Source organism: Rhinolophus sinicus, linkage group LG06, assembly GCF_036562045.2.
Source record: "Rhinolophus sinicus isolate RSC01 linkage group LG06, ASM3656204v1, whole genome shotgun sequence".
In the NCBI taxonomy this organism is placed as follows: domain Eukaryota; kingdom Metazoa; phylum Chordata; class Mammalia; order Chiroptera; family Rhinolophidae; genus Rhinolophus; species Rhinolophus sinicus.
In genome coordinates this window covers 5,553,389-5,565,744 of record NC_133756.1, presented here as the reverse complement: position 1 = coordinate 5,565,744, position 12,356 = coordinate 5,553,389, and positions in this window count along the sequence as shown.

Below are 12,356 nucleotides of genomic sequence, written 5' to 3'. Positions count from 1 at the left end.
GCAGCTCCTGGGCGTTTCTCACAAGCTGTTCTGGGGTCTGCTCACTTTGCTCGCGCATTCACATTAGGTCTGAGAGGGCCGAGACTTGGCATTTCCAACAAGCCCCCTGGGCAGCCCAGGATGGGCAGGTCCTGCCTGGCCTCAGGCCGATGATGCTGGATTCGAGTCCCGTTTCTTTCACTCCCGACCTGAGGGCTCTTGGGCAGGTTACCTGAGCTCTTCTGCAGAAAGCTTGAAGATTCAAGGAGACAAACCTGAGAAAAACACCGGTGCAGCCCCACAGGGGGCCTGCCCAATGCCCAGCAGGGCACGCCCAGCACCCACAGGACGTCAGACTTCTCTCTAGAGTTCGGCTTACGGCCACTCGCTTCCCCAGCCTGAACCTCAGTTTTGCCAACAACGTCAGATGCCGCTGGGCCTTTCAACCTCTAAGCGAGCGGTTGCATTTTCATTTCCTATCGCCATCCCATTCCTTCTCCCAGGGGAGCATCCGTTTGTTGCAATATGGCTGTGACAGGTATTGCCATTCTATGAACAGCTGTGATGATTCTCATTGCTCGGCTCCTGTCACTTGGGCAAGAGATCCACACCAGCCCTGAGCTGAGCTGAGCACATGGAGATTCAAAGAGTCAGCACAGCTGCAGAGTAGGTGCCTGTGCTGGAGCTGGAGCTGAGGAAGGAAAAGAAGAGGGTGACACTGGGGTTCAAGGGCATGATGCCGGCGAATGGACACGTGCAGGGTTAGGAACCCCTCACCATCCACCGTGCCCTGGCCCGAGGACTACAGGCCACGGTGGGGGCTGCTGCCCGTCGATCAAGGAGAAGAGTCAGCAAATTTGCAGGCACAACACCTCCGTCCAGTGGTGACAGTCAGACAGCTCAGAGATGGATCGGTGGCTCGAGCAGAGCGCCCAGCGGACGCGCTGAGCCCCTTTTCAGGTTTGCATTTCCGAGGATGAAATGTGCAGACTCGGCCAAGAGAAGTTAATTCAGGCAGCATAGCCCTAACTTTGTTTTTCTGTGCGAATGGCTCCAAGGCCAGAGAGCTAGGCTGCAGTAGATGGCGTCTGGAGAACCGCGTTTGTGGAGCAGCAAGTGGAGACAAGGAACACAGTCCCCGAACGAATGTTTTCCCTCATTCTCCGCCTGCCAAGCTGCTTGTGGTTTGCGCTCAGCATCTCCTCTCCAAGTTGTCATGGAATCAGCCCTACGTGACCATCGATCTCCTAATCCTTTGGTTTACAGATGGGAAAACAGTGGGAGGAACAAGACCTCTTAGGGTCAGGCGGCAAAATCCCTGTGGACCCGTGACTGGAGCCCATGCCTCTCGACTTGTGTTCATCTGAACAAGTGCTGACTGACTGCTGAGTCCTGGATGCCGCTCGGTGGGAAGGCGGCTGACTGAAATGTGGCTGATACCCCAGGAGTGGGGCTCACAGATACGGGGGTGGGGCCGATACATAACCCATGGCCCAAGGTGCAGTGCAGAACCCAGACAGGATCCACTGGGGAGAAAGTGTGCTTGAGGGGTCTCTGGGCACCCCACATGCAGGCTGGGGGCAGCTTTGGTGTTCATGGACCCTCCCAATAAAGGTGATCTGTAGCCTTTCTTGAGGCCCTCCTGGGAGCCAGGTGTACCACCAGGCGATTCGTGTATATGACTGCACCTGATTCCACAGGACATTCAGGAGTCTGGTCACCCGTCACCCTATTCACAGACCGGGCCACAGAGGCTTGGCCGCGGGAACTAACTTGCTAGGTCCCTCAGCCTGGAGGAGCATCCTTGCTGAGCTGAGCCATTTGATCGTTTCCCACCCATGGTCCCCTTTAGCTCAAACTTTACAATGCCAGAGGCCCCGAAGCCCTTGAGGCCCAGCCACACAGCGCCCTCACCCCCCGTGAGCATTGGGCTGTAGGGTGCGGCTCCTGCCAGGTTGTAAAGTGGGGATGGTCCCAGGAGCTCCACGCTTTTCTCTGGTGTCCATGCTTTTTTGTGAAATGGATCTGTGTCCCCACCAAAGCAGATGTCAGGGACCCCGCCCCCGATCTTCCCTGGAGTCCTCATCGTCTGTTCCCCTGCCAGGCCTTAGCAGGAGGAAGAACTCTGTGCTTGTGAAAGGAATTGAAGGCTTATCGCACCAGGGAGGGGGTGGAAGATGTCAGACCCCATCTTAGCCAACCGTTAGCGAGACGCTCATTCACCTGCTGGCCTCCAGGAAGCTCCTGCCAGGTGTGCGTGGCCCGTGGCGAGGCTGCCGGCAGGGAGCGCAGGCCTCAGTTCTGACGGCCTCGAGGAAGTGCTTTCTGCCAACATCCTGCATGAGCCGGAAGGCAGGTACCCCCGTCCGTCCTGCAGATGAAAACGCAGCCCACTGGCACCTGGACTGCAGGCCCTGCCCGGACTCCTGACCCACAGAAACTGGGAGAAAATACATGAGTGTCGCTCGAAGCCGCTCCAGGAACCGGGCACCCCCACCCCACCCACACGCTTCCTGTGAACTCTCGGTCACGAAACGACCCTGGGAGCCACTGTGCATGGGTTCTGCCTGCCAGCGACACCCAGCATTGTCTTCCTGTGTGGTCTGTGGGCTTCCACAGCCGATGCTGTGGGAGTTCATGGATAGAGGGCGTGGGAAAATGCTGTGCCTACACACTCGGCAACAACAAGTAAGAAACAGGACAGGCTGCCACGCAAGCACTGATGCCAGGTGAGGGGCAGGGACGTGTGGGGTGTTGGGAGGCCGTGACAGTCTCGAGGGACGAAAATAGAGAGAGTGAGGAGAGCGAGCACACAAGTAGCACACGCTGTGTACTGAGGGCATCACAGGGATTCACAGGTTGTCAGCACAGCTGGCTGTGGCAAGCCCCGAGTGCTGTGTGATACCATTTTATAGGTGAGGAAACTGAGGCACAGTTTGTCACTTGCCCAAGTGTCAAAGCCAGGATTTGAACACCAGAGGCCCAGTGTCAGAGTCTCAAACCACACGGCACGTGGGGAGGGGGAGTGACCCCAAGGGAGTCTGTGGTGCCATGTATGGGGGAAGGAAAACTGCAGGAAACTGAGGGTTGGAGGGAACCACCAGGAGTGTAGATCTGGCTAAGGTGAGGTACCTTAGCAACACCCCGGGAGACAGTTGAAGGAAGCAATCGATTAGAAAACGCTGACGTTCAGACGGGAGGTTTGGGATGCTGTATGTGCTGCATATGTGAGTATGGATGGGACAGTCTAGGAAGAAAGTGTGTGGTGAAGAGAGGAGAGGGGCTAGAACGAACCCTGAGGGACCCCATATTTAATTCTGAGTGGCGAAAGATGAGCCTACAAAGGGGACAGAGAAGGAAGAAGCATGGAGAGTCATGAAAGACACGGGAAGAAAAGATCTCAGAAGGAGGAAATGTCCAATAGTGTGGAATGCCCTGGAACGTCCATTGTCCTGACTGCCTAGAAGGGTACAGGTGATGATGGCATGAAACGAGCCCACACAGGCGGAGGTGGGGAGCAGGCACTCAGCTTGAGAAGTGTCAGGTTTCAGAGGGCTGCTGGCCATCCTTGTGGGCAGGATGAGTCGTGAGTTGGACAGGTAGCTCTGGGATTCTGGAGAAGTCCAATTGGAGATGCAGATTTGGAAGTCATCCGCACATAGATGCTATTTAAAGCCAATGAAACCATCACGAGCGTGAGTATAAACAGAAAAGAGGAGGCTCCCACGATTGAGCATTGGTGCACCCCTGTAATAGGAGGTCATGATCATAACACAGGGCCAGCAAAGGAGGTCAGAGAGACAAGGTCAAAGGTAGGGGATGGTCAGGAAAGGGTGGATCCTAAAAGGGAAGTGGGGACAGGCTCAGAGAGGAGACAACACTCAAGAGGAGGCTGGTTCTGAAAATAAAGAAAGTGTTTTCAGAAGAGAATAGTCAGTGGCAAGCTCTGCTTTGCTGATAAATCTAGAAAAAGACTGAAAACTAAGCATTCGGGTCAGTACCATGTAGGTGGTTATTGACTAGAAACAGAACCAATAGGAGATAGAGAGATGATAGATAGATAGATAGATAGATAGATAGATAGATAGATAGATAGATAGATAGATAATCGATAGAGGAAATTAGGAGTTGCCTCGGGTTTTTATGGAGTCTGCCGCCTGCTGGCTGGAGACCCGGAAAGCCATTGGCACAGTGCAGTCCAAGTTTGCAGGCCTGAGAACGGAAGAAGCTGACGGCATAAGTGTCAGTGTGAGGTCAGAGCACCAGGGTTCCAGCTTGTGCAGGCACACAGGGTAAATTCTCCCTTCCCCCACCTTTTGTTCCACTGCACGATGTCCACCCACAGTGGGGACAGCCACCTTCTTTACTGAGTCACTGATTCAAATACACATCTCATCTGGAAACACCCCCACAGACACCTCCAGAAATAATGTTTAACCAAATATCTGGGCACCTGTGGCCAGTCCAGTTGACACATAAAATCACCATCACACTGCCCATAGGGTTCATCACCAAGCAGTTGACTTTGGGCCCCAGAGGAGCAGTTCTGGAAGAGTGGTGAAGGCAAGACTGGACTGCAGTGGGTGCAGGAGAGAGTTGGAGCAGAGAAACTTTTGAGGACACGTGTGCACAGCTCCTGTGAAGAATCTCCCTGCACGGGGGCCGAGAGAGGTGGGTGGTGGCTCAGAGTGCATTCTGACGAAGAAATGGTTCTTTGGAAGAGGGGAGAAGTAAGAGCGTATCTGTGAGCTAATGGAAACAGCACCATACAAAGGACAAAGTCATGCCACCTAATGGAGTGGGGCGGTTGCTGTGGCAATGTCCTTGGGTAGGCGAGGAGGGGACCCAGTGTACAGGAGGGGGGCGCAGTCCAGAGGAGGTGCTCATAATTCAGGACACGACCCCTTCATGGCAACAGGAGGGGAAGCAGATCACGTGCAGAATGTGGGCATGTGAGGGATGGCAGATGCAAACTCCGTTTTCCTCCTGTTTTCTCAGTGGAAGAGGCAGCCGTGTGCTCAGGGGAGGGTGGGTTTAGTGGGGAAGAATGGAGGTGCAATGGAAGAGGGAGATACAGCCGGACCAGGAGAATAGAGAAGAGAATGGCTCAGGAAATAGGACATCTGGGAGCACACGGGAATGCACCCCAACCCTCTGACATCCACCAAGCACCATAACAGGAGTCACAGTAAAGAGAGGGACAGTGAGGATATGCCAGAGGGAAGCCTGTCCAGAGGGGCTGCAGTCCAGAGGGCTGTGGGGTGGGATGGTCTGCTGACAAGGGTTTTCAAGGGAAGAGGGAGGAAGGATGGCCGGCGTGGGTGACATGAAGCAAGGAGAGACAGAGCAATCTGCAGACCTTGGGATGCAGCCCTGGGAGGGACCACGGCCCCCACACAAACAGTGTCATCAGGGAGAGATGGGATGCGTTACAGCAAAGGTGAAGGGAAAATTTGGCCACAGAAGGGATTTGGGAGATGTGGCCAATAACCATCCGTGGGCTTCAAAGGCACAGCAGAAGCCTTGGGTGCTGGGGAAGAGTCGGGATGGAATCAGAAAAGAGGGTGATGAGCGGATCCTGGAGATTGGGGTCTGAAGGCCAGTGACCGTCGGCTGCCATGAGCACCTGAACGCAATGAGCATAAAGTGAGACCGGTCCAGAGAGCCTAAGGCAGATGGTGGAGGGGAAGCGATTGGGAGGCTGGGACCTCGCCTGGCATGTGCTGAGATCTGGGGGTCTTACTCGGAGCATGCCGAGTTTCCCCTCCTGGCTGCAGCTGTGGGGCCGTGGGGCTGCGGTGGCTTGTCTGACTCTGACTCGTGACAGCAGCACAGCTTTTTCCATTGGGTGCATCAGGGCCATGTGGGCAGGGCAGTGGCTCGCTCTAAGTGTGCAGCTCCCTCCTGATGTGTCAGTCATCTATGCTGCGTAACAAATGACCACAGCTTAGCTACATAAACCAACAGCTCACAGTTGTGAGATCAGAAGTCGGGCTCAGCGAGGCCAGGCTCTCTGCTCAGGGTCTCTCAGGGTTGGCCGACTAGCTGTGTTCTCAGATGAGCTCTGGGGAACAATCCACTTTCACATTCATTCAGCTTATTGGCAGTTTCTTTGTAGGTGAAGTGCTGAGGACCCATCCTCTTGCTGGTTGTCAGTCAGGTTCACTCTTGGTTCCTCGAGGCCACCCACAGTCCCCTGGCATGTGGCCCCTCACCTTCAAAGCCAGCAGTGGAGACTTTCTCACATCATCTCCCTGTCCTGCTCTGACTCTCATGCCTGCAAGGGTTCACCTGATTATGCCAGGCCCACCTGAGTAATCTCCCTCTGAGGCTAACTCTGCCATCACGGGAGTAGAACCTGTCATACTCACAGCCCTGGGGACTAGACAGGTGTGTGCACAGGGGTGGGACTCCTGGAGCCGAGCTTAGAGTTCTGGCCAGCACACTTGGTCTCTGTGGATGGACGTCTGGTATTACAAAGATGACTGCTCCAGTCTGACGACCTCATTTGGGTCTTTTCTGTAAATGAGAATAAAGTCATCTTCTTTGGGGTAAGGCGGGGTGGGGCTGGTGGGTTGGAGTCCACGTGTGCAGGGCAGCTTGGATGGTTGATGAGAGCATGGGAGGGGCACAGAAGGATTGCCTGGCAGAGAAAGAGTGGCCAGGGCTTGTTGACAACTCAGTACACTGCCAGCATGCCTGAAGGACCAAGTGAAAGATGAAAGAGGTGGGGCATGGGGGACCGGGAGGGAGTCCCATTGTCACAATGACTGTCGTCATCTCTGGGGCTGGAGGATGTCCCCACACGCACACCAAGGGCACACGTCACATCGTGTCGAGGACCATTCATCTCCTTTCCGCATTCACCATGTAAACTTCCTGAAAACTCCGCCCCCCTCACCCCTGACATCAGTCTCATTTGCTAAGGCGACCCCATCATTGGGAGGCCTCCATCCCCTTCCCTGGGAATCCCCAGGCCCCTCCCCTGGGCACCAGCCTCGGAGGCCACTCTCCCCTGAGCATACCCAGCCTCCGCCAGGGTCATCGGGGTCTGCGAGCTTCCTTCGCCACAGCAGCTGGCTGGAGAGGAGAGAACACCAAGGAGGAATTCAGCCTACAGCCTTTCTGATGCAAGGACGTGTTTGTGTAGGTTCCGAATTGAATAAACCACAGCGTGCAGCTCGCCAAATGCCAGCACCTTCATTTTCCTATAACAAATGGCTGATTAGAATCAATAACGGCTCCCTGCCTCTGTGTTAAGATACCACGTGAGGGTGGCAGAGGAGGCCTGGGCTCTGGCAGAACAGCTGCTGTCTGTGTCCAAGGCCCCAGCCACGGCCATGGCTGCCACTTAGCTATCCTGGGCTCGCCGCCGCGATCACTCTTAATTTCTCCTACTGCTAGTCAGCTTCTCAGAAAAGCCCGAAAATCTGTTGCAAGGCATGGCGTCCACAAAAATTGTGTTTTCAGCTTAGAGGGGGTGAGTGTCCCAGGGGGAGAGAGGAAGGAAGAAGCAAGGCCACCGGTCTGTTACAGGCACATGTGTTGTCCACGCTGGAGACTTCAGAAAGATGGACGCCTGGAGGTGAGATGGCCTTCTTACCTGTAAAAGGGATCGGAGGTCAGAATAACAGAGCAGGTGTGATGTGGTTTCTGGAGCTGGGCCCTGGGTTCCAGTTGTGGCTCTTGTCAGCTGGGTGGTGTTGGGAGTTTGCGGACCCTGTCTCTGCCTCATGTTCTCATCTGTAAAGTGGGGTTTATAACAGTGCTTGTGTGTGGGCTTCTGTCAAGCACCCTCCTGAAGCACTGGGACAGTTCGCTGACTGTCACTGCTTTGCTCCCCGTCCCCAAGGTGCCTGCTTAATCTGACTGTGAGTCATGAAGCCCTTGAAAGTCACTGGTTGGCACAGGGTCCCTTCGGGCATTTCCTGTAGCCTCCAACACGGGATGTTCCTTGCTTCGGGGTCGGCTGGGCTGTTGAAACACAACCAGCACAGAGACAAGACTTTCCGTGACATAGCCGGCCTCGTGGAGGAGGCTGCGGCCTGCAGCCAACCCCCGCGTGACAGAGGATGCTCTCCCAGCACGGCTCCTTCATGTACGATGTATCAAGGTCTTTGAGCATATCCACCAACTGTGTGTGTTCACTCATTGTACTTGTTTCCTCCAGGTCCTCCTTGCAGATCACCAACCTCAGATGGGGAGGTGCCATCACAGTCATCCTGACATCTGCCTATACCTCTGCTCTACCACGTGTAGATGGATGGAAACCCATAGGATGCACAGATAGCTACAGGTTACATGAATATCCGTAAGATGGATGGATGACCATAGGATGGATGAACGTCCATAGGGTGGATGCATACCCATCGGATGGATGGATAACCATAGGATGCATGGATAGTCATGGAATGGATAGATAGAACTTGTTGTCTGGCACGCAGTGAGGACCATGTCACTCATCTTGCTCAGAAGCCTCAGTGGCCCTGGCTGACCTGGCCTAATGTGCCACGCCCTTCCTCACCTGGCCCACCTGTCCTCTTGGCTCAGAGCAGGGCTCCTCCGACAGATTCCTGTCCAGCGCCCAGGCCATCAGGCCACCTGCTTTGCTGTCCAGTTTTCATCCCCGTTCGTCTTCTGCGTGAGCTCGCACAGGTCCTCCAAGGCCCAGCTCTGGAGGTCGCCCATAGTTCCTCCAGGAGGGTTGGGGTTTTCCCTCCTGCTCACAGCACTTAGCACTGTTGCTGGCAGCCAGCTTTTCCTCTAGATAATGAAGAACGGAGCATGCTGTATTTAGGTCTGCATCCCCCAACACCTAGTGCTAGGCACAGAGTGGGGCTACAATATGGGTGGATAGAGGATGGTTGGCTGGGTGGGTGGATGGATGGATGGATGGATGGATGGATGGATGGATGGATGATGGCTGGCTGGGTGGGTGGGTGGATGGATGGATGGATGGAAGGTAAGTGAATGGATGGGTATATGGACTAATTCTAACATCATTAGCCTTTATGAAAAGCGCTAAGGAACAGGGGAGAGAACAAACAGTCTGTGCTGTGGGATCACAGGTTTCCTCTCATTGATTCTCAGATTTCACAGACCTCAGGCCTCTCTGGGTTCCCAGACCAGCCTGTCCTAGCCCCGCCCCCATGACTGTGGCCCACTTCCCTGAATTCCCACCACTGACATCCTCGTCTCTCTGGCTCTCCTGCTCAGCTGGACCCTTGGCATGGCCCCTGTGAACCTGATGAAGGCCGGTGACCCCATATCCATGGCGGGCAGTCTCAGATCTCAGACCCCCAGAATTACATCCCTGTCGGCCCAGAACTTTAGCACGTTTCCCAAGGACAGAGAAGCACTGAGTGAGCATCTTTGTGATGAGAAGAGGGAGGAAGAGGACACCACTCTCATGTGTGAGCCCACTGTCAGGGAGACAAGCTACACCGCTGTGTCGGGGCACCTGAGGACGTGTCAGCTCCTTGGAAGATGCATGAGGCATCCTTGGGAACAGTGGAGGGGGAATGCCGGGGGCAGGGCACATTTACTGAGTGCCCAGCAATGTCCACAAATATCCTTCAACAATGACTCAGAGAGAGGAAATATTAACCCCATTTCACAGGTAGGAAACTGAGGCACCCAGAAACTGGTGACACGTGGAAGATCCTAGAGCTAATACGGGTGCAAACTAGAATTGCAGTCCAGGTCTCTGACTCGCACGCCCTTTACAGAACCCTGGCCGTGGCCCCAGAATGACTAAGAAGGAAATACACAGGAAAATAATGAAGAGGAAGAGGGGGTGCAAGTGGCAGGGCAAACCTGTGGCCCTTCACCCCAGGTGCACACCCATCCTTTTGGCAGAACCCACAGGGGACATGTTGAAAAAGCATCCGGTTTTGAGCCTATTCACAGGGCCATTCCAGAGAGCGCCAAGCAGCAGATGCTGTGTTCCCTGCCGCCCTGGGATGATGCTAGCCCCTGTATGTGACAGCGATTAATAGCTTATTTCTCACATCAGCCCATTAGAAATAATCATGCAGGCAACCTCGGGCCATTAATCTGCTTTGGAACCCCACCCGCGCCGGCTGACGCAGAGCCGAGATCCTCAGGACGTCCAAGGCAGGGGATTTTTGTGCACAGAGAACATCGCTGCGAAGCGGCGAGACCCCAACAGTGTCCCAGGCAGGATCCACAGGGGACCCAGAATCCCAGGGACCACAGGGGGTCTGGGCTTTCTCCTTAAGAGCCAAGGACGGCTCCGTTCAGAAGCTTCGCCCTGAACACCATACCAAGCAGGGTTTCGAGCCCGTGATTAGTTACGTTTCCTGCCATAGATAATGGCAGGCGAGTGAAAGCACAGTGCCCCGAAAGGGACGTCTCTGGACCCAGTGAAGAGCCCGGGGCTGGAGGGAGCCCCCGCCCCAGCAGGGTGGAGAATTGTGTCATTGCGACTGTGAGACGTGGCCTGCACGAGGTAACAGTGGAAAGGAGATGTACTTAGTTTCATTGCTGTTTTCAAATTCTCTATAGGCAGTGCGTGCCTTAGGCAGACGGATGGATACCCCCATGATGGATGGATCGCCATGGGATGCGTGGATATCATAGGATGGATGGATACCCATGCTCTAGGCAGACCACTCCCACTGGCCACTGCCCTCCCCACTTGGTACTGCTCTCCTGTAGGCAGGAGTGCCCTTTTCAGTGGGAACCCCAACAGCACCCCCCCCTCCGTCCCCACATCCTTGGGGGCTCTGGCCCCTCCCTTTTCCACCTTCACCGGAAGCTGAGCTCTTGCTGGAGACGTAAGATGTCCCTGAGCCAGCCCCAGACTCCAGATTCCAGTGGTCCCACTGGAGGTCCAGGCAAGCCCTCCCCCAAGGCATTTTCTGCAGTAGTGGACAAATGAGAGAGGCATCTCCCTGGTGTCTTTTCCTGGAGACCTTAGCACCTTGATTTCGTGACAAACGACAACCCTACCTCAGTCTCAGTTCCCTGGGTGCTGGTGGCAGCCGGGGGTTTGAAGTACTGGTGCTCGGGGCTTCTCACGGCCTCTTCTGGACGACACCCGTGTCTCTGCCACCCAGCTTTCTTTTAGCTGCCCGTCAGTTGCTAGTGTGCCATTTGGTCCTATTCTTTTGGTTTCCGAGCCTGAGTCACCTTTGTCACGTCAGATGGAGGGAGCTGAGCCTTCCTGAGGCCCCGGCCAGGGGAGTGGTCCTTGAGAGCCTGCCTCCCCTGGACCCTGGCATCTCTGACCTAACCAACCAGTCTGCTCTGAGCTGTGTCCCCAGCCTCTCACCTGGACATCTGGGTAGGTAGGTCCCAGGGCTCACCCGGCGCCCACAGCTGGCACGCGTGAGGTTTGGCTGGGTATGCTAACCAGCTTCTCGTGCCTCCTGTGCAGGCAGCCAGGCCTGTGGCTTCACGTCCCTCCCCTGGTTCTTAGCTGTGACCCGCAGCGTGCAGGTGTGCAGATGGTACACCTGGCCCACATAGAGCCGTGCCAATACGTGTAAGTGTGAACGTACCAGGAGATTGAGCACGGGCAGTCCCTCCCCGACAGGAGGGTTATTTCAAAGAGTGTGCCTCCCTCAGGTAAGCTGGTTTACACAGAACTTTTCAGGAAAGTGGTCCCTTAAGAAACACCTGTGGGTGAGAGTCCCATCCAGAGGCAGGCACCAGAGGCTGATTTTCTGAGGCGGCTGCATGTTGGCCAGGAACCAATTCCAGACACCCATGTCCCCTGTAAGGTTCTCCAACGTGGACCATCATTGGCGTGACTGATGACACTCCCCATCTCACTGTCCTGACAGAGGCTCGCACTGGATGCCCAAACTCTTTCCTGGGCTGACGTTTTTCAAATGTCCACGTGCGTGGTTTGTAGTAGTTGTACATCGGGGTGGCTCAGACATTTTCCCCGATGGGAGAACTTACGGGAAAGAGAATGGCATCCGGAGGGGGCACCCAGCCTTCTCGCACTCCAGCTGTCCAGTCCAACCCTCGCCACAGGACACCCCACACACGTGCCAAGCTCCCTCACACCCAGGTGCTTTCTCCTGTCCATTCACATGTTAATCATCGTAATGACTGGTAAATACTTCACCAAATAGCAACTGTGACTGCCTGCTGTGGAATCCGTGATTACAGCCTCTTCTTTGTCCACAGCCTTCTCCCACCTCCGGTCCCCAGGGCATGGGACCCGGTTTTCCCATATTCCCGCGTTTCCTCCAGGTTTCCTGCCACCACGGTAATGCTGGTTCCTTTGCCACCTATCAGTCCCCATGGGAACCTGCTTAATAGAAATGGAGTACCATCCGGTGGGACAAATATTTCTTTGGATAATTGAGAGAAAATATTCCAGGGGAAAGAAAGGTCTTAGT